The sequence below is a fragment of the Hemicordylus capensis genome, chromosome 4 (assembly GCF_027244095.1).
Source record: "Hemicordylus capensis ecotype Gifberg chromosome 4, rHemCap1.1.pri, whole genome shotgun sequence".
NCBI lineage: Eukaryota > Metazoa > Chordata > Lepidosauria > Squamata > Cordylidae > Hemicordylus > Hemicordylus capensis.
In genome coordinates, this window is record NC_069660.1 from 221644255 (window position 1) to 221667698 (window position 23444).

A 23444-nucleotide genomic window follows, 5' to 3' on the forward strand; every position below is an offset into this window, starting at 1 on the left:
AGCGGTAGGAGGGACAATTGGGATGCTGCTGTGTTGGGAGTGGTTATATAATCCTTTTCCATTGTGCCATGGTCCCAGTGAAAATCTCCCCCCACTCTCAAAACAGATATTAGCCTTGGAGAGAAGTTCCTGTTGGCACCATATTTATCCTTCTTTAGGATAAGTGTAGAATTCCAGGTTAATTAGTCTTGTAAGGAACCGGTCCCAGCCAGCTAGCCCACAAGGGAGATTTTTGAGTCTCCCCTCTCTGAGCTATGCAGCTGACTGGGGTTTTAGCCTTTGACTGTTAAGGCAAGAAGTTAAAGAAAGGAAGAAAAAGGAAAACTTGGAGGAAGAGCAGGATATAAATGTTGTAGTAGTAGTAGTAGCAGTAGTAGTAGTAGTAATTTTAAAAAAACACAACTCTGGTAGTTTAAACTGCTGCCACCAACTCACTCTTAAATGCTTTTCTTAACGGGAATTAGAGTGAGTTTAAAAATCCCCTTTCCAAAACTTTTCTTCCCCTTGCCAACTGGCAAAAATATTTTTAAAAACCTACTCCCCCATGTGTATGCCTGCACCTGGAGAGAGGTGACGATTGCTGTGCTGAGCAGCCCTGTTGACGGGATGTTTTGCACCGGGGGCTTCCCTCACTTTCTCCTTCTGAGTTAACAAACAACTCTGGGAGGCTTGAGGGGGATGGAGAAACAGAAAAAAACCCTTTATTAGGTTGCTACAAACTAGTTGGGGTTAGATTTTAGCTTTTTGGTTGCACTTAGAAATGCTTAGCTTGGTTACTAGAAGATTCAAAACGCCCAGAGCTTTTGTAGGTGGCACGTAATTAACCTTAGTTATTCAGTTTCAAGAAACAGATATTTAGGAATTGCAAAGCACCACACCAAAAATAAAATAACTGCTAACACAAAGTTTTACTAAACATACTTTTTCCTATGCTAACTTCCAAAAGCCACAGCTTGGCTTCATGCCCCTTAATCTCCCCAAAGCCCTGGCGAGATCAAGTCCCCGCAGTCCTGTCTCAAGAATCTGCAGACTCACCTAGGGAGAGAGTATGGTCATCCTCTATATTCCTCTCCCCAGCACACTTCTCTTTCTCCTTCCTCCCAGCAGTCCCAAGAGCCCTCATGTCCCCACCCACCTGGTTGACTGAATGGTCCAGACGTAAGGTCACCAGCCTGTCCATCAAGGACAGGGGTTTGCTTCCTGTTAACCCTATTAGAGCTGGAAGGCTTCTTACTACAAGTCTAATTAATAATTCATTTGCTTGTATTAGGAATGATTCTGAAGCCAAACTGTTGGAGGTGCCAATTATGGAGGAATGGTGCTGTTTGTTCCTTAATCTCCTTTTCTGGCACCCTCCCATACTTGGTCAGACTGACCATACCATTTTATTCTGTGTATAGTAAAGATAAAGTGTGCCATCGAGTTGATGTTGACTCATGGCGCCTACAGAGCCCTGTGGTTTTCTTTTGGTAGAATACAGGAGGGGTTTATCATTGCCTCCTCCCACGTAGTATGAGATGATGCCTTTCAGATAGTACTGGGCCAAAATGCTAGTTGCTGTTGGCTAGGACTGCTGCAAGTCTAGGATACTCCTCATATCCTGTGGGCTGTACAGTATATTGGGGGGTGGGTGGGTTGTGAATGGAGAAATTGGAAGAGCAGTGCTAATCTAAAATAGTTTTATGCTGTCATTTAGGGAAGGGAGTAAATCTGCATGTTTATTTTGCTCCGGCTTTTGACTGAAGATGGATAAAAACAAGCAAGACTGAAATGTTTTCCCAAGTGTGCAAGAGCTCTCTGGAAAAATAAATTACAATACAGTGCTATCAAGGAATACTGTACAGCAGATCTGTGCCCATACCAATATTTAGCCTCTTTTAAAATCCTGACCACCCCAACCCACCCCCAAGAAAGACTAGAGGTGTATTGACTGGCCAGACAGATTTAAAGTGACATGTCTGGTTTGATTAAAAAACCTATGATGGCCATGCAGGAAACGTAGAAGTTGACCATGATTTGAAACAGGTTTCTGATATTATTTGAACCAGACTTGAAACATGCTGGTTTCCTTGTTTAGGGAGTTTCTACATTGACGGGCATGTCGTCCAAACATGCAGCCATGCAAAATCAGTGGGGACTAAAGGTGTTTCACTTTGACTGGATTTTGCCCTTATTTAGTTGCTCCTAGGTTATGCTTGGAACAGGAGTCAAATGTACATTACAGACATGCATTTGTTGCAAGCTTATTTATGGAAACAATTTTAAAAATTGTGTTCATTTTTAATGTGTTTTGGAAAAACTCAGGCACACATATGCTAACATTTTAAGAAAAGAAAACATGGGGTAGAACATTATTTTTCTGTTCTTATTGGCCAACTTTCTGGATGTTTTCTGAGGGCAAAACTAGACAGGGCACAGATTTGTAATGAGGATGTCCTGTAATTTTTTTTTTTTTTTAACAGAATAGCAACTTTGTGTGGATGTGTAGATCAGGGCTCAGACCCTAGGGAAGGGGGGTTAACCTTTTCCTCCATGACCTTTCTCAGATAAATTCATATATTTCTGTACATTTCCCAAATAACTGGATTGAGGGGAGAGTGATTTTAATGAGGAAGGCAGGGGAGAGTTAAATTCTCTCCCCCAGTGCCATGGTCCTGAATAGGGCTTGACAAATCCCAGGTGCCAGGGAGTCAAGGTGCCTGGAAATTTAACCATGGCACATAGATTAGGATATTCAGAGGTAGAATTATTTAGTAGTAGTAGTATTTTTTTTATTTTAGTCACTGACCAACAAATACAGAAACGGAAAAATAAAAATATATACAATTCCTAAAAACATTAAACATATTAGGAGGGAACCAGTTCATTATATAACAGCTGTCTTCAATAGATAGTGATACTTAGTTGTTCAGGTACATAACATGGTTTTACGAAATGTGCTAGCAATTAGGCAGAACTTGGCAACTGCATAGGAGATGCATATAACTGCATCATGGTCTGATAAAAGATAGCATATGTAGAAATCAGAGCATCCCTGAGAGTTTAATAAATAGGGAGTAATATGCATATTATGAATGTCCCTATAGAAATTACAATATATTAGAACATGCACTGTTGATTCTGTAGCTCCTGAGTCACAGGGACAAAAGTGCTCTGCAAATGGAACTTTGTTAAATCTGCCCTCAAGCACTGCAGTGCGCAGAACATTAAACGTTGCTTGGGTAAACACCATGCGATACTTGGCCACTGTAATCTGGTTAAGGTATCTGGCAGGGTGTGTGTTCAGAACTTGATTCCCCAGCACTACACCCCTTGGGATGAGACTTTGGTCTGTCCGCCATTCTGTATCTAAGATTCTTTGAGTAACCACCAGCTTGGCCCAGTCATAGCCCATCATTATTAATACTTACAGTGATAGGCCATGAGTAAGCAGCTTCTGCTCAAATGAGCATTCCCATATGGAAATAAATTCATCCGCAAGCATCAGCGGAGCTGGCCCCAAAGGATAATAATTTAGCTTAAGTCAGAACTTAAAGATAGAAAGCCAGATCTTGGATTCTACCTTGGGAAGACTTGCTTGCAGGCGAAAAACAGCACTGGGGAAATTATTTAATAAAATCTGTATTTGTCCCAAATCTTTGTTTCTGTCCTAACTATGTTACTTGTAAAGGGCAAGCCCGTTTACTCTCCCCCCTGCACAAGTTTCTGTCACTAAGTCTGATAATTTTGTCAAGTGTCCATTGTCTGGTTCGTATTGAGGGTGGGGGGTGGGGCTGGTTGGCAGGCTTCTAGAGCCAAAGAAATTTGCCAAGGCCTGGTTCTGAGTCTACTCAGCCCTCTTAAAAAACACATACCAAAAAGGTATTGCTGTTTTAAAAACAGAACATAGGATATGCTAAGCATGAATGCCCCGAGTCGGTCATCTGGTTTGGCCCTGAAAACTCACTTATGAAGAGAACCTGTGTAACTAGATTAGAATACTGCTAATCTGTCAGTTTGACATCTACCAAGAAAATTTAAAGTGACAATGGTAATGCTGCCTTGTTGAGCAAACATCTTGGCAGCTTTGTTATACCCCTGCTAACTTGGCAAAGAGGCACCTTTTAACGTGGTGATTCTCTTTATTTAGCAGGGGGAGAGTAACTGGCTCTATCCACCCCCAGCACAGTACCTCCAGTGTCTGTTGCTGGTGTCTATCTTATGTTTCTTTTCAGACTGTGAGCCCTTTGAGGACAGGGATCCATCTTATTTATTTATTCTGTCTCTATGTAAACTGCCCTGAGCCATTTTTTGAAAGGGAGGTATAGAAATCAAAATGAATGAATGAATGATTTTCAAACAATGCTTGGAAAGCAAGAGGACAAGCATGGTGAAACATGACTGTTTTCATTTATCTTTTTATTTTGTAATCTGCAGAGTCAGCATTTGTCTTCTCCCCCCTAAGGGAAGAAGACTCTCTCTGCCAGGTAACCATCAACTTAAATACACACAGAGGCTGTGCACACAAACAGCCCAACTCAGGTTGGGCTGCTCATGTGCACTGCCAGGATTGAGCCCAATCCTGGGGGCTGCCTCCACCTGAAGCCCAGGTTTTGAACCTGGCCTTTAACCTGGGTTAGAGGGTGCAAGCTCACCCTCTAACCCAGGTCCAGGATCATGTGTATGCTCGGGCTGAGTCGGGTGCCTAGAGTTTGGCCTAGAGCCTGAGCCTAAAGTGCCCAACTCACAGGGGAATACCCCAACGCACTGCGCTACTTGCATGGTTCATTTTGGGAGTCCTGGAAGCCAGGACTCATTTTTTTGGCCTCCAGTGATCCACGGTGCTGGGAGCAGCGCAGATCATGTAGACACATGTTGGCCCGTTGATCATCTGGGGTTAAGGTAGGTTCATCATTAACCTTAAGGTAGTTTCATGTGCACAACTTTATGAAGTATTAGTTTGACTCAGGCTACCTGCACACAGTGAAAAGGTTACTTGATCTGAAGATAACCACTAAATATCCTGATTCATGGCCATAATATAACTGTAGTGTAAAGAGAGAAATGTGTTGGGCATATAATTCTTCACTATCATGTATTCTGTTCTAGTTTTGACATAATTGGAATGGGAAGTTATTCATAAGAGACATTTCAATCAGTGTAACTGAAGAGTTTGTTTCTCAAGGTTTTCTGAAGATCTCTTCTGCATAAGCCATCCTATCTCTAACCCAACCAGGGAATAGTCTCCTTTTACCCTCTTCTGGCACTGTTATACAAGCACTCCACTCATATCCAGATTCCCTCAGGTAGTGTCAGAAGTAATCTCTCCAGGGAGCTTTCCAGACTAGACCCTACAACGGGGTCAGGACTAATCTCAGAAGTGTGCTTCCACACTTTCTGTGTCGTGACACTGCAGTCCCTACATGGACAGCAGGGTGCCGTTCACATTTCCAATGCCTTGTTGTGAATTTAATCGCTGCGATATAGAGCAAGGATGTTGTCTATCCAGTGTGGAAAAATTGCTTTTTTGTTGGGTGGTTAGTTGCTGCGAGACTGCTCCCGCTGCTGTTTATGGCCTGAATGTGACTTGCCCAAACAGAGGCACTTTGCTGCTAAATGAGCAGCTAGTCTGGAAAGCGCCCAGGAATAGAATAGGTAATTATTTATATATCTCCACTGAATGGTGCAGCGGGAAAGCAACCTGCCTAGAGAGCAGGAGGCTGTTGGTTCGAATCGCCACTGGTGTGTTTCCCAGAATATGGGAAACTCTTGTATTGGGCAGCAGCGATAGAGGAAGGTGTTGAAAGGTGTCATCTCATACTGCACAGGAGATGGCAATGGTAAACCCCTCCTGTATCCTACCAAGAAGACCACATGGCTCTGTGGTCGCAAGGAGTTAACACTGACTCGAAGGCATAACCTTTCCTTTCCTTTTCTTTCAACAGAAAATATCTCAAAAGTGGTTCACAAAGGAAAAAGAGTAATAGGAAGAGGATGACCATTTCTTGTGCTTGTAGATTACTTAATGTCATACATGGGTGGATTATAATATTTGGGGTGATACACACTATTTCTTCACTAAATCTGAAGGGGGAAATACCTTTGTGACTTAATTCTAATATGTTTCCCAAATGGGATTCCCAGAAGTTCATCTGCTGGGGATACCTACTTTATTTAAGTGAATAGTCAAGTATTTTTATTTCATCATAGCTAGAGGTGGTCTAATTTCCATTCCTCATTCTGTGGTGGGATGCATAAGTAATAAGCTGGGATCATCAAGAAGGGGCAATGGGTTCCAATGACAGAATGTTGTTTGTTAAATCCCTTGGGTTTAATAGAATTGCAGTATTATCTACAGTGGCAAAGTATTGGCTGATTTCTAAGCTATCCCTAACACAACCTTTTCCTGTTTTCTTTAAAGTCCACAAAGAGGATAATTCCTTATTATCTCTGTGTACGTGATCTCATTGTCCAAGTCTTCTTAGCCTTAAAATGTCTTTAACTTTTAACTCATATCTTGTTTTCTGTAGTTCAGTTTACTATTTGTTCTCCTCTCAGGGTCAGTAGAGAACAATGATTCTCTAGCCTCTTTATGGCAGCTTTAAAAATGTTTAAATCTTCTTTTATGTCACCACTAGCCCCTTCCCTTGCTTCCTCCAACCTGGGGGTAATGTTTCAACTACCTACCTTGGGGCTGGGCAAAACCCATGCTGCACTCTGGAAACATAGTAATTTCACAAAAGTTTAAACTGATAGTGTTTCTGCCTCTGTTGCAGTTCTACTAGGAGAGCACTGTTCCCGCTAAGGCAGGGATGTCAAACCATGGCCCTCTAGCTGTTTTTGGACTACAACTCCCATAATCCCCAGCCACAGTGGCCAATAGCCAGGGATGATGGGAGTTGTAGGCCAACATCTGCAGAAGGGCCACAGTTTGACATCCCTGCTTAGGTGTGCACACATGTACAAGCTCACAAGTTTTTGGATGTCTACTCAGTTCATTTTAGATCCCGCTCAGGTTGAATCAGGAAGGCCCCATTCTGAATGGACGTGTACACATACTGCCTTGATACTGCCACCCAGAACAAAACTCATTCTGCACAGAGATGAAAAAAAATGAGAGGGACCACTATAGGAGAGTCTGAGAGCATTTCAGTCCTGTGCTGATGGTTACTTTAAAAAGTTTGCAGCATTATAAGGGATTTCGATTGTCCAGTAAATTTGACTAAAGACAATATATATATTATTTATTTATTTTATTACATTTATATACTGCCCCATACCAAAAAAAAAGTCCCAGGGTGGTTCACAATATGGGCTGGTTTCTTTTACATTTCCATTAGATGTCCTATAAATTCTCAACATCTTTACTTAAGAGATGGTTGTGCTACAGTGTTCTAATGCAACGGTTTTCCAGACCTAAATATCATAACTGTATTCAATGCCTATTTGTAGTTTCGAAAACACTTCACTAACTATTCCATATCCAGATCTTCTTATATAAAAGTTGATTTTTGTTGCCTCCTTTTTAAGAGCCTGCAGAGTCTATTTGGTTTAAGTATTAATCCTGAAGGGCAAAGTTCAAAAACCAACTTATTTGTGAGTCCTTGGAGGCTGTCTCTGAGTGTCTCACCCTCACCTTATTTCTCTAATTAGAGAAAATTGGCCCAATGCACAAGTCAGTTGTGGGAGTTGTATAAGATATATAGCATACTGTGTAATAATGTTATGACACTCTGTATCAAAATAGTGTTTTCCAGACAGCAGTTTACTCCTGCTTCACTACAGTTAGGGTTGTTTTGGGGCAGGGATTCAGATGGGGGAGGGATTTACAGCGCCTTCAGTATGGTAACTTCAGCATGGTGTTGGTACAGCCAGCAGCATTTTTTTTAGCTCTTTTCATGACAATTGGCCCTTAAGGCGTAATATAAACATCTTTTAAAGGTTGTACTTTGAATGAGTGTTGAAAACGGTAGTGTGGGATACAGGGGCGTAGCAAGGTTGGAGTGGGCCCAGAGACAAGATTTTAAAATGCCCCCCACCACTGAAGCTCAGCTCATGAAGTAAAGAAATCTTAAATGAGGCTGAAAGGTTTTTGTAAATTTTGGACAATGCAAGTCATTTAATGGTACTAGAAAAAGACATGCTGTTCTGGTAGCTCCAGGTCTTAACACACATCAATTCTGGAGGATGAATACAACTGAAGGAAGCCTGGGCAGGTGCGCAGCTGGGGGAGTCAGTCATGTGACTTGCCTCTGGGGGGCCCCCCAAGGCAGTGGGCTCCCAGACAACTGTCTCCCCTTGCCCTATTATAGTTACGCCCCGGTGGGATACAACAGTATTTTTGCAAAACCATGTGGAGAAACCCATGAGATGGAGTGACTACCTGTCTGAGAGTAACTTTAGGTAGTTTTGGCTCTACCTACCACTCCTCTCAGCCACTTTAAATGGCACAGTGGGGAAATGCTTGACTAACAAGCAGAAGGTTGCCGGTTTGAATCCCCGCTGGTACTTTATCAGGCGGCAGCGATATAGGGAGAGGCTAAAAGGCATCATCTCATGCTGTGCGGGAGAAGGCAATGCTAAACCTCTCTGATACTCTACCAAAGAAAACCACAGGGCTCTGTGGGTGCCTGAGTCAAAATCAACTTGATGTTACGCTTGCTTCCTTCGACCTGCAGTCTACTTCCGGTCCAGAGCTCCATCTAATACTGCCCCCCCTCCAGTGCTCTTAACAGCAGTGCACTAGAACAGGAAGATCCAGCTGCTGCAAAATCCATAGCAGGTCTCATGCGGGGGTGGAATATGGGGGATGCAGGTAAATAGTCAAATATGCCTGGTAAACAGAAAAGGCAGAGTGTGTGGGGGTCTTCTCTCTCCCTCTCCTTCTCCCTCTCTCTCCCCCTCCCCCTCAGTTTAAGTGTGTGTGTGTGTGTGTGTGTGTGTGTGTGTGTGTAATGTTCTCCCTGATGAAATAAGAGCTCCACACTTGTTCACCCAAGCTTTTTAACTGGAATTGTGGTTTTTAATTGTTTTAATTTGTCTTGATGTGTTTTATGGTGTTGTAAACTGCCCAAAGATGCAAGTTTGGGGTGGCTTACAAATATAATTAATAAATAAGAACCCTTGTACATCAGAGTCACCCTGCTACGTTTTCTTTCACAAAGAGAGAAAGAAGAGAGAACAGTTTCATGGTGCCTGGGGTGCCCTGCTGTCCCAGGAGATATTGTTTTCAGTGAGGTAGTGATGTGGCAGATTTTCCCATTGTCCTACTGTACTGGCGTTCTGGTGTACTGCCATTGCTGCACAAGAACACCACTGGAAAATTATTTGTGTTTTTAATTTCCAGGCAGCAGTAAGAGTGCAAAGTGGTTCCATTCCAGCGGGAAACTTCCCAACCCACGCCCCCAGTGAAATTGCAAACATGGTTTGGAATTAGTGCTCCATAGCTAGGTTCCCATTGATCTAATGTGCAGTTATTGTTGCGCGAGAATACTGTAAAATTACATTTACGTGAAATGTATGCAAACTTATGCGAGCCAGAGAAAGAAGCTCCCAGCCAGGATGGAACAGGATTTGTCTTACCTTTTCATCCCATTCCTTAATTTGTAGCACACTGATGAAACCAACAGGGAACCTCCTCAGGTTTCTGATGGCTCTCAAAGAAAAGATTTTTTTTTTAAATTGAGAAACCGATAATAAATTTTTTTAAACGCTCTGTTTGGCTTGACTTAAGCATTTAGTTCTAATGCTCTATAAATGCCACTCAGAGACGCAAGTTTGGGCGGGGTATAAATTTAAATAATAATTATTAGTATTAGTATTATTAGTATTATTATTGACAACATTGACAATAAAATTCAGCCATCCCAGGTCCTTGGGAAGGACTTGATGTCTGGATAAAACAAACCAGTCAATAACACCTGTCTTGACTGTGTAAATAAATAATAATAATAATATTGGTATTCCTCCTCCGGTTTATTCTTTGTGGTCATCAGTTCTTTACATGCTGTTAATTTTGTGTATTCATACTCTACACACCCTGTCTTAAAGGCACTAGGTTGTACCAGCCATTTTCCTAACACCGGATGACTGACTATGACTCTCTGGAACTCCTCAGAACCACTCCTTGTTATGCCCTGAGGGTTTGCTCTGGAGTAATGCATGGCACTCCTCCCACTAGCTTTTGAGTCAGCTGTGCCTGTGCAAGGAGTGACTGGGAACTGAATCTGATGTGTGAAAAAGCCTATGGATTTCATTCCTGTTCTGCTATGACATAGATGATATAAATGGGGAGTCTCATCCCGTCGGTCGGTCAACTTAGTGTGATGTGCTGTTTTTCCTTCTGATGTACAGGTGGAGATGTGAGCCTGCCAGTTTGGAAAGGCTTTTGATATCCTGACTAGCAACTGTGTAGAACTGATTAAAGAGAAGATACAGCTGTGTTCCGACCCCTGATGAGTGTTTATCTTGTGACTGACTAAACTTTGTCCAACAGTGCTTGGGAATCTCCCAAAGGTTGCAACTTGAAAGACTACTAGAGTTCCTTATATCAGCCTTGATGCCATTGAGTTTAGTTTCTGGGATGCAGAGTGTCTTGCCTTGGGGACTGCAGGGAGAACAGTTCTCATTTGATTGTCTGGGGAATTTGTTAATGAATCAAACCATTAAAAATCTGGGTTCACTTCTAGTATACAGTACCAGCATTTAACTTTCTGGTTCAGACAATAACTAAAAAGTATTTCAGAAGCCAGTTGAGGTACTTCTAATTGGTTTAGATATGTTTCATGAGGAATAAAATAGAAGTGTTTTTCTTGCAACAGAACTCTCTGAAATGAAAACAATACTCTCTTTCACTTAAGAAAAAAAAATCTGTGTTTGTAAAAGCCTGCACTAAAATTCAGACAATATTTATAACAGGATTTTTGAAAAATAAACGAGAAAATGCCTTTGATTGGTTGGTTTTTTTGTTTTTATTTTATATACCACCCTTCCAAAAATGGCTCAGGGCAGTTTACATCAAAATCACTTAACAATTAAAATCAAAACTAAATCAATTAAACAATTGAAATCATTTAAACATTAAAATCATTTTAAACCAACATTAAAAATTTAAAACTATAAATCTAATTAAAAGCCTGGGTGAATAAATGTGTCTTTAGTGCCTTTTTAAAAGTTGCCAGAGATGTGGAGGCTCTTATTTCAACAGGGAGCGCATTCCAAAGTCTAGGAGCCGCAACAGAGAAGGCCCATTCCCGAGTAGCTGCCAAACGAATTGGTGGCAACCTCTCCAGATGATCTTAACAGGCGGTGGGGCTCATGGTGAAGAAGTTACCTTAAATATCCAGGGCCTAAACTGTTGTGGTGCAGTGGGGAAATGCTTGACTAACAACCAAAAGGTTGCCAGTTCAAATCCCTGCTGGTATATTTCCTGGGAAACACCTATATTGGGCAGCAGCGATCTAGGAAGGTGCTGAAAGGCATCATCTCATACTGCTTGGGATGAGGCAATGGTAAACCTCTCATGTATTCTACCAAAGACAACCACAGAGCTCTGTGGGCGCCAGGAGTCAAAACTGACTTGATGGCACACTTCACCTTCAAGCTTTTTAGGGCTTTATAGGTAATAACCAGCACCTTGTATTTTGCCCAGAAATGTCTCAGCTGCCAGTGTAGTCTTTCAACACAGGAGTAGTATGGTCTCTCCTAGATGACCCAGAGACCAACCTGGCCACTGCATTCTCAACCAACTGTAGTTTCTGGACTCCGTACAAAGGCAGCCCCACATAGAGCGCATTGCAGTAATCCAGCCTAGAGGTTACCAGCATATGTACCACCATTTAGGATTAATAGTAGCACGGTAGAAAGGAAGAACAGCAGTGCTAAGGAAACAAAAGAAGCTTTCAGCTTCATTTTAAGAATCCTTCATACTGAGTCCTGGTGTTTGGACAACAACTTGGTACACTAGGTGGACTACCAATCCTAGGCCCTGCCGGCCATCAAAAGAATCTTTTGAGTACCCAGAAATGTTGGGGGCAATATGCTAAATCATTGTAAACCGCTTAAAGAGCTCCAGCTATAGAGCGGTATATAAATGTAAGTGCTATTGCTATTGCTATTGCTACCTGCATGTTGAACTGCTAACCATTTATTGTATTGGTCAAAGACCGCAATAAAGCTTATCTATCTAACTAAAAAATAAATAAATTTGATTTTGTTAAAACACCACCATTTAAAAATACTGAAGAAATAAGTTTCTTTTTTTTTAAGAGAATGAGCTTAATGGGTGTGATTTCTTCAGTATTTTTCAATGGTGGCGTTTTAACAAAATCAAATCTTTTTTTAGTTAGATAGATAAACTTTTTTGCAGTCTTTGACCAGTACAGAAGCAAGCAGAAAAAACATATCATACACAAACAGCATAGCAACAACATAGCTTTACAAATATACAGTGGCATGATAAATTATTCCACTACAGTGGTCATTAGTTGTTGATGTATATTAATTGCTATTGAACAAAATTTAGCCACATTGTGAGTAACGTGGCTTTGGTGATCTGATAAAAGAAATAAGACGTATGCTTCATCTCCTCTACTTGGTAACTTTTTTTTAGTTGCCTCCTTCAGTAGTATATATTAAGTGTATAAACACACGAAGTTCAAAACTATTTAAATAGCCATGTAATCGTTCCCTTTTAACTATCTGAAATGGAATCCAGGAAAGATGGGGGCTCTCCTAGTGTGAAAACTACTGATCTGGCAATAGTATATCAACCTGGAGGTTTTCCAGACTGGGAACCTTACTGCAGGGGGGAGTGGTGTAAGTTAAGGTGAGAGTATATTATTTATTTAATTTTTTTAAAAAAATAATATTTAAAATATTTCTATACTGCCCAAAACTTGAATCTCTATTAAGTGTGTATACATGTAAATAAGCATAAATCAGGACCACATTGCTGCTTTGTGTGTTCATGCACAAGAGGGATTGTATGGCAATTAGGAGAGACTCTGTCTGGGGCACTGATGGTTTTTGTAGCCACACAGCAACAGTGCGTGGGTGAGTTGGTGGCTGAGAGGGGGAGAGCCAGGCTGCTGGGGGCATGGAGAGATTTGGGAATGGAAATTACAGGCAATGCCCGCAACTGAGCTGCCAATTGTGAAGGACTATAGCGGGTGTAGCTGTTCACCTTCTCAAATGCTTTATCCTGTGGGTTTCTCCCTATGGCTCTGCAGAAGCACCAGAGTATCCCACGCAAACATTTTCAGTACTCCCCCAAAGTACAACTTTTTAAAGATGCTTATACTAAATATCAAGGGTCAAGGTTGTTGTAAGCCAGCCAGAGACAGAAGTTTGGGGCAGTCTACAAATATAATAAATTATTAAGAAAAACACTGAATGAATAAAGTTGTTGGCTATATGAACAGCACCTATTGAAGTCACTTTAAATCCCCTCCTCGTCTGAAGTCCCCACAACCCTAATAGTAGCGAAGCAGGAGTAAATCACTCTTTGGAAGACCTCCTGTCCTAGATGGGGTTAACCTCCTTTGAAGGGTATGTTTACTGCTTGGGAGTGCTCCTGGACCCAACATTACACCTGGATGCACAGGTGTCTGCTCTGACCTGGGAGGAGCTTTTGCCTCATTCTAGCTTGTGTGCCAGCTGCCCCCTTTCCTGTCTCTGGCCATGGTTATGCACACCCTTGTTGTTTGTCATTTGGATTACTGTAATGTGCTCTATGTGGGGTTGCCCATGAAAATTCTTCAGAAACTTCAGCTAGCCCAGAATAGAGAGTTGCGAGGGTCCTGACTCTCTTGGGCCATATATGACACCAATTCTCTGTCGGTTGCATTGGTTATCAGCAGGGTGGATTTGATTTAAATCAAACTGATTTAAATCACGATTTAAATCACGATTTAAATCACTAGCAGGGTGGATAAAAATAAAAAATCCGATTTAAATCAAAAAAATCTGATTTAAATAAAAAAATCTGATTTTTTAAAATTTAAATCGGATTTTTTTATTTAAATCGGATTTTTTTTATTTAAATCAGATTTTTTTTATTTTTATCCACCCTGCTAGTGATTTAAATCGTGATTTAAATCAGTTTGATTTAAATCAAATCCACCCTGGTTATCAGTTTGTTTCCAGGCACTGGTGCTTACCTTTTTAAAGCCCTAAACAGTTTATGGCCAAGATACCTGAAGGGCCCCTTTCTCCCACATGAATCCATCCACCCCCCATTAAAACCTCTATAGAGAGAGACTCCTGTATGTCCTGCCCTGCCAAAAGTTAATCTGGCAGTTAGGTGGGGGCCCCTGCGTTGTGGGATTTTCTTTCCCAGTGAGATTTGGCTGACTCCTCACATTATAATGGTTGGTGAAAACCTAGTTTTTCCAGCAAGCTTTTCTAGATCTCGCTCACCTTTTGATGTGTGGTTTAAATTGTTTTCAGCTGTTGGGCTCTGGCATGTTATTGTTACTATTGTATTTCTGTATGTTGTTAATTGTTGTACTCCTTCATTGTAAGCTTCCTTTTGATCAATATGAAAAGTGGGATATAGTTTTTAAAATAAACTAGCCAAGGAGTGTTACACACCTGGATTTATAGATGCTGAAGAAGGGACATTGTAGTTTTCCTTAACCGGAAAAAAAAAATTACTATAGTAATGGTTTGGGACACATTAGAATTGCATTCACCTTTGCCTTCATTGCACAAAGAATATAAAAATAAGCAGCTTTTAAATACAGCACAATTCTACACATGTTTATGCAGAAGTAAGTTCCAAGGGGTCCAATGGGGCTTACTACCAAGTAAATATGTTTAAGATTGCATCCTAAGCTCGCGAAACTTTGTTTTCAGTAGTAAAGTTCAGACACTGAGTATCAAAGTGTGAGATTCACGGTTCTCTCATTCTACTTCTTGTCATATGCCTATGTGTTGTATTTTCTGAATCTCTGTGTCACTGTTGCAAAATCTGTTTATTTTTTTATTTGTAAATTGAAATCCTGACCCATCCATTCTTCCTGAAATCGCTCCTAATGGTAGAGGTCATCAAGTTTCCCATGATCCTGTCTGGAAGAAGTGCATCACTTCTGTCAATCTGTGTGACTGACTGAATCATTGGCTAGCAAGCTGCTTGTGTAAATATTTGATGACACAAATCAAGAGTTGCTGAAAACGATTTGTGTCAAGGAGAGACAGATTTGCTCTTAAATTAAGCCAGTTAAGCAGATTTGCATTGGGAGGGAGTGCACCATCAAATTACTCTTTCCCACCCTGCTCGACAAATCATGAGGGATGGACACTTGTTCTAGGTCAGGGGTTCTTGGCCATTTTGCAACTACAGACCTCCCAACAAGATCCTCAAGTGCTATAGGCTTGGACCCTCATCCCATTCATATATTTTCATAAGGCTCCAGTAAAAATTAGAGGGGAAAGTAAGTACTCGGGATAGTTATCTTCAAGAACTTTATGCTGGCTCACTGGAAAGCATATTAAATTCAGTGCAGCAAAGATTTTCCACAGACCACCTGCATCTACCCTATGGACCTCTGTGAGTTCATGGCCCCTGGGTTAAGAACCCATGCTTTGGTATTAAAGGCCCTTGCTTTCATTGCTTAGTTTCTACTCTTGTATAGTACATGCATGCTACCTAATGGCACAGCAGGGAAGCAACCTGCCTAGAGAGCAGGAGGCTGTTGGTTCGAATCCCCATTGGTATGTTTCACAGAATACGGAAAACGCCTATATCAGGCTGCAGCAATATAGGAAGGGGCTGAAAGGTATCATCTCATACTGCTCAGAAGAAGGCAATGGTAAATCCCTCCTGTATGCTACCAAGGAAACTACATGGCTCTGTGGTCGCCAGGAGCTGGCACCGACTCGACGGCACAACCTTTCCTTTATAGTACATGCCCAAACACACAGCATTCACATGGCCCTGGAAATGATGCCCTACAGCTTTATTAATAGTCAGTGTGTGATAATTCTGTGTCAAATAATTCAACCAGCTATTGAAAAGACATCCCCTCCCCTTCCCCTCTCCCCAGAATTATATAAGATTTTATGGGATCCGAGGAGAACTGAGCTAGAATTCTTTTTGTCAGGTTTTGTCCAACTGTAGAAAACCACAAGCAAGGTGTTTGGAAGCCGCTGGATGTCAGCTGAGTCTAGGCAACTCATTTTTTCCTTTTTAAGAGAGTGACGGGATCCCCCATGGCAGCCTGCTTTTTTTGGCTGCACTTTCACTATGAAGATAGTGACAAATCTGCAAGGGCTGTTGCCAGAGGTGGGAACAATGATGACCATTCTGAACCTTTTGTTTAACTGACAGGAAAAGGAAATACTAATGGATGCATTTTTCAGAAATTAACTATCGTTGCCTATCTGGCAACCTCCTATGTTCCATAAAATGCCTGCTGCTTGTTCTTTCTAGTAGTCAACACTTCATTTTGCAGAGGAAGAATGACACAGAATCCAAGCCAAGGAAAAGTACCTCTTGCCTTAAATCCAGTATATCATCAACATAGCCCTGTAGGTTTTATCTTCGCAGTTTTATCTTTGTTATTTGGGACAGGAAGAGAGAAGCCCAAAGCAGAAGCGGCATTCTGGAAATGGAGTCTGTGATGCACAATGGAATGCATACCCTGCATATGATGATACTTTGCTCATAGCTCACTGTTAAAGGGTGAGGAGAACCACAGCATAAAAATATATGCTCTTCTAGTCTAGCACAGAGATGGGCAAATGTGGCCCTTCAGCTGTTGTTGAACTACAACTCCCATCATTCCCAGCCACAATGAATTTTGCCTGGGGATAATGGGAGGTATAATTTAACAACTGCTAGAGGACCAAGTTTGCCCACCTCTGCTCTAGCATCACGGTCCACCATAAATATGGCTTGGTTGCCCTTCCTGGGAACTGCAGAATTGCAGATCAGGAAAAATATTCTTCAGATGAAGTCTTGAAAGCTCTCTCTGTAGGAAAATCCTTTCCCTGATTCTTTCCCCTACCACCTGTAGTATTTTTCAGAGAAGTGTGGCTTTTGAAAACCAAGCATTTATTCAGAAGTTTTCAAGCTCTCATTCTGTGGCTCATCCCACAACACTGCAAGCAGAGTTTTATATAAACGTGGGAAAGCAACATGTCTGTCTCCTACATGCCCTGTTCTGACAGTTTATAATTCCTGAACTAGGAAGAATACAAGCTTAGCAGTGACCTCCAGTGGTCACCTACTGAAAATACACAGGGCAGAGCTGGAACATCTATGCCGATTTTTGAAGCATTTGAAAGTCCTACATTTCTGTTTACGTAGATATGAGAGCAGTTTAATGAAGAGTTGCATAGATGAAGAGAATTGCTTTAGCTTCCAGAAATATTGTTTTAGCTTCCAAAATAAACCATAAGAAACCTACTTCTGATTTGGAGCTAGCCCTCGAATCTGTCCCACCTCTGCTCCCAAATCCACCATTTGTAATGTCTTGAAAAACTTTAGATTTTGTTGAGATATTTAATCTAGAAATGTATCCTTCTACAGTAATTATTGGACACTGTTATGTAAAAATTTATCATGGAATTAAGGTGGCAACTGTGTTGCAAAACAGCTCAGGGAATAGTTAAACAAAACCCTAACCATTCCTTTCTTTGTATAGAACAGCCTGTTAATAGGCAGGTGAGAATATGATTTAGTTATTTATTTAGCACATGCGTATAAAACAGTGGTGCATGTGCTGGTAACCTCTAAATTTGACTTCTGTAATGCATTCTATGTGCGACTGCCTTTGTACATATTCCAGAAACTACAATTGGTACAGAATGTGGCAGCCAGATTGGTCTCGGGGACAACTCAAAAGGACCACATCACTCCAATTTTGAGAGAATTGTACTTGCTGCCGATTAAGTTTCCATGCAAAATACAGAGTGTTGGTTATTACCTGCAAAGCCATTAATGGCTTGGGTCCAGGGTATTTAAGAGAGTCTCTTATTTGTCATGAACCCTGTCACCTACTAATATCATCTGGAGAGGTCTGGTTCTGGTTGCCGCCAGCTTGTTTGGTGGCAACTTGGAACAAGTGTTCCCTCTAAGGCGTGTGCATATGCGCATGCTCACACATTTTTTATGTCCGCTCAGTTAATTTTAGATCCCGCTCAGGTTGAATCGGGAAGGCCCCACCCTGAATTCATGTGCACGCACACTGCCTTGATGCTGCCGCCCAGAACAAATCTAATTCCGCACACAGAACACTGCTTGGAACCAGGTCTTCTCTGTGGCTGCCCCAGGGCTTTGGAATATGCTCCCTATTGAAATAAGAGCATCCCTTTTTCTGTTTTTCAAGAAAACTCTCAAGATACAGTATACCTGTTTTCTCAGGCTTTTAACTGAAGATTTTTAAATGCAATGTGCTTTTATCTGTGATTTTGTTTTATTTGTTTTGTGAATTTTAACTGTTTTATACTGTTTTGGTATTTGCTGTGTGTTTAATCTGTACATTGCCTAAATATGTTTATCTCAGGCGGTATAGAAATGATAATTAATAAATAATATATTTCTCAAAACTCATGTGTCTGGTAGCTTTACAATAAAACAATACAGATTAAAAAAAAATTAAAACATTTTAAAACAATAAATTCTAGAAGTCTAATTAAAAGCCTGGATGAATGAATGCATATTAAAAAATCCCTTTAAAAATCTGTCAGAAATGGGTAGGCTCTTATTTCAGCAGGGAGCTCATAGACGTGGTGGGGTTCATAACAGAGAAGGTGTAGTTGTTGTTTTCAAATTCCACATAGAACAGTTTCCTAAAGAAACCTGTAGGATCCTGCATTGGAACAGAAGTCGGTTTGTTCATAGAAGGAATGGTAGCATGTTGGAAAAGAAAGATCCAGCAATATACTTCAGCTAAATTTCCCCATTCCAGTATGGAGTCAACCGGCTAGTGTTGTATATGAGAGACTTTAAACACTGGAACCAATTTCAGTGTAAGCTACACGTTTTTCAAGGATCTATTTGAATGTTATATTTGCATCCTGCCTCCCACCAAGGAGCTCAGAATGGTATTATTAGACTCTGAACAACCTTGTGAGAAGAATTAGGTGAGAGATTTTATCATGCAGTGAGCTGCTTAGCTGAGTGAAAACATGAATGACCACAGCCCAATAATTGGCAAGACTGCACCAGTGTGCAGGGCCAGTGTGCGTGCAAGGAGTGGCTGTGGAGGGACCCGATCTCGGATCCTCACTTGCCCCTCCAGCTCACGGCATGTATGCTCTCAGGACTGTCCCAAGGGTCCCCAGGGGGCTGGAGCCACCATTGGGCCAATGGGTTCAAAGAACCCAGGCCTGTGACCAATCAGGAGCCGCGAGAGTGGCCCCGACACACCCCCTGCATCTGACATCAGACGTGGGGGCGGTAGTTTAGCTCCCGAGCGGGGGCCGCACGGCCCCTTCGGGAACTAAACTAAGGCTGGTGCTGCGTTTGCAGCGCCAGCCAGGAGTGGCTCTTCCCTGCAAAGGCAGAGAAGAGTCGTTTCTGGGCTGTGCGCTGCAAACGCAGCACCAGCCTAACTGGCTCCTGAAGGGGCCGCACGGCCCCTTCAGGAGCTAAGACTGGTGCTGCGTTCGCAACACAGCCCAGAGCGGCTCTTCCCTGCAGGGAAGAGCCGCTCCTGGGCTGTGCTGCGGAAGCAGCACCAGCCTTCGTCTAACTGCCGAAGGGGCCGCTCGGCCCCTTCAGCAGTTACAACTGAGCTGACTCCAGAGCCAGGCCACGCTCCCACGTCTGATGTCAGATGCGGGGGCGGGGCTATCCCCTGCGTCTGATGTCAGGGGCCGCCAGCGGGCTAGCTACGCCCCTGGCGGGGTAGGAATTGATCTGTCAATCATTTGTTTTTAAACTTAAAGTACAGTATCATTGAGGGGTTTAGGGGTACAGTTTTAAAGGCCAGTTGGTTAACCAAAAATGTATTGATCCTTCAAACCATAAACTTTAACCCTGTTTGAATAGTTGCTACATTTGCACTTCAGCATAAATAAGTTTAATTGGATTACTTTGTGTTTTTCTGCCTCGCTTATTTATTCAAATTGCTCACTTGTGTTTGAGCCTGGTAAGGGAAGCATCCCAAGTCAAAGTTCACTATATATCTGTTTCCTCTAAATCCTTCTATATCTCTACATGTTCCATGATTTTATAACAAATGGTGGAACAGTTCCCATGCCAGATGTTATCACTTGAAACAAGTACTTGTTTTGATCTCTGTGGAGGAGATACAGATTTTTTTATTTTTTTTTTAAAGCTTGGCTGTTGTAAATTGTCCAAATAGTATTGTTAGGTGATGCATGGGAGGCCTTAAAACCTGCCCACTTTAAACTTCTGTTTTTGCATTTAGTAATGGAGATCTATTGGGTTGAAGGACATCCCATTGCTCCTAATGAGTTGCTGGCTTCATTTCCATAGCTGTCTGAAGTACTGCTCTCCTTAGTGGAAGTAATTCTGTCTTTGATGTAGTTTCCAGAGCTGTCAAGTAATGTTCCACAGTTCCCAGAGGAAATAATACACTAGAAGTATGTGCAGACTGAAAATGCAAAGTCCAAAATGAATTCTTCCTATAGGAGTCTGGCAGTCTGGTTCTCTGTGGAATCCTGCTTGTTTACATAATCTTATCTGGCTAAGCTTTGGTATTTCATCTGGCAGGCAATTCCTATGAAAAGCAGCTGTCCAAGCAGTGGGAGCCGTGCTTCTGGTATTAGAAGTCTTTTTTTGTTTTGTGTTTGAAAGTCTATAATTTCTTGCTTGAAGTTCCTGCCGCTCCCCACCCCACAGAAAACTAAAGTTCCATATTTAACATATATCTATATATATTCAACCTATATAGGTTCTGCTTGGTGGTGACTGTTACAGTGGCATCCAGAATTATCATAAATGTGAATATTTGGGCTTCCTCATGTTTTGCTGGATCCAGTTTTGTGGGCAGGGCTTTTCAGAGAGGGCTTTTTATAAAACAAAAAATACTTGATGTGATGGACCAGAATATCAAATGTTTTCCTTTTTAAAAAAACCCAAAAAATCTAGGCAAGATGAAAATCCCAGTTGCCAGAAGGTACTGTTCTGCTTTTGAAACACTTTGTCTTTAGAAAAACATGGAATGTACATTATCAATCTGCTCCACTTTTGGAGAAAATTTGCATTTTTAATGCAACTTTTAAATAGAAGTGTTTATTCTAAGCGGCAAAGAATGTCTTAAAATCGGTAAAGTTGTTATGGTATTTATCTCTCGCTCCTTAAGCAAAGCCTCTGGGGGCAGCAGATTACACAATTAATAAAAACAATAATAATCAATGCAGCTGAGGTCAAGAGAGCAAAACATGTAGCATTTCTCATCCAAAAGCAAAGGAGAGAACCTTTCAATGGATGTTATGACCACACACAGGAAGAGAAGGAAATGTGTCCTAACATCACAGTTGCTTAACCTGAGCCATAAATCAAAGCAGCCTCACCAGTAGTCATCCATTCATCAACCACACCCGCACTGCCAGTTGCTATAACTTGTCCTGGCACTCAAGGTTCCCTTTGGTATTAGAGAAACTGGGGAGCAGCAGTGGGAAACCTGCCCTGTGCTCTTTTGTGCCCAGCATGCTTTCTGACTATGGGTTCGCAAGAGAGAGAACTGGTTTTCTCAGTTCTGCCTTTGTCAAGAGACTAGGACTGTTTCTGGTTACTTTTTACACACCTGTATAGTCAGCATATTGTCACTTAGCCATGTTGCTGCTTAGCAATAGCAATAGCACTTACATTTATATACCGCTCTATAGCTGGAAGCTCTCTAAGCGGTTTACAATGATTTTAGCATATTGCCCCCAACATTCTGGGTACTCATTTTACCGACCTTGGAAGGCTGAGTCAACCTTGAGCCCCTGGTCAGGATCGAACTTGTAACCTTCTGGTTACAGGGCGGCAGTTTTACCACTGCGCCACCAGGGGCTTAGACTCATTAGTTTTACCACTGCGCCACCAGGGGCGTAGACTCATTTTCTGGGCTTTTCCAAAGGCACATTTAGCCAGCATGGTGGGTGAGTGAGACTGACAAGCCATTCTTAACTGACAATTAGCACATACTGCAGATAGCCTTTTTCCATTCCTTTCCCATTGCTGATTGGTTCAGTGTCATTTTAAAGGACATTTTCTTACCTGGCATTTGTATCTCCCAGAGTTATGCCTTGGCCCACATGGCCCGCAGCCTAATGTGGGCAGTGCTGATCTGCCTGTGCTGCTGCGCAGGCTCCTAACAAAGTACTGGCAATCTTGCAATTTTGTGTAAAAGCGCAAATTCTTAAAAACTAGCTGGGCCGGGCACAGAGCATCTGCACCTCTAGTTCACCGCCGTTTCCCTGCCTGCACCACCCACCCTCCTGCCACCTTCTTGCCCAGCCTCTGCCACCTTCTTCCACCTGCCCACACTGTTTTCTCGCCCACCCCGCTGCCACCGTCATTCACTCCCCCACCCCCCCGCCAGGCCCCTGGCCCGGCTGCCGTTGCCATCACCATTTTCTTCTCTCCCGCCCATCCTCGTCACTGTCCGGCAGCTGCTCACAAACTCACAAAAGAGCTGCCATACTTGGGATTAGCAACAGGTACGCCTAAGAGAAATAGAGAGAGAGCTCGTGTGCCTGCACTCCAGAAGCACAACTTAAATCAGAAACATGTTGCTTGACCATCAGCAATATGTTTCTGATCTAAGTAGTGTTCCTGGAGGGCAGCCATACTACTTCAAGTAATTGCAGTCTTGTGCAAAAGCACAGGACTGCCAGCGCTCCACTGGGTGCCCGCAGCAGCTTGGGCACCACCTGCATTAGGCTGTGGAACAGTGGGACACTGACTTTCTCCCGATAACCCCCTTTCAGTAACTTATGAGAAGGCCGAATTCAGTTTGGAACACCAGCCTGTTTGGCTGCCATCACCTTGCTGCTCTGTGACATGATCTGTGCAGTTGGAATTCTCAAGAGGCTCAGGCATGTGAACTTTATTTTCAACCTTCAATTAAAGGCTGGACACACACAAAAGAGATTTCTCCTTATCCTAGTGTTGTCTACGCCAGGGTTCCTCAACCTTGGGCCCCCAGATGTTGTTGGACTACATCTCCCAGAATCCCCAGACATGGCCTTTGTGGCTGGGGATTCTGGGAGATGTAGTCCAACAACATCTGGGGGCCCAAGGTTGAGGAACTCTGGTCTACGCTACTCCTGTCTGCACTTTCTGCCAATTCTAGAAATGGTGTATTTGCTTCCTTGAAGATGTGATTGACACAGAGCATAAGGCATTTGTGCACAAAGTTTGAAAATTATGCTTCTAATGAAAGTATGACATACAAATTTAAATCTCTCAAAACCAGTTCCCATGCCAGTTCATGACTTCCGCCCAAGATTCTCTGCTCAACTTGTCACTGTCATTTAAAGTTGGGTGGAGAATTTTGGGC

The 23444-nt window shown here is 42.2% G+C and overlaps 1 protein-coding gene across 1 annotated transcript in view; it reads left to right on the top strand.

Moving 5' to 3' along the window:
• PARD6G (par-6 family cell polarity regulator gamma) overlaps positions 1-23444 on the top strand; it is a 114266-nt gene that overhangs the window by 82024 nt on the left and 8798 nt on the right. The gene's annotated exons all lie outside the window — the stretch shown is intronic.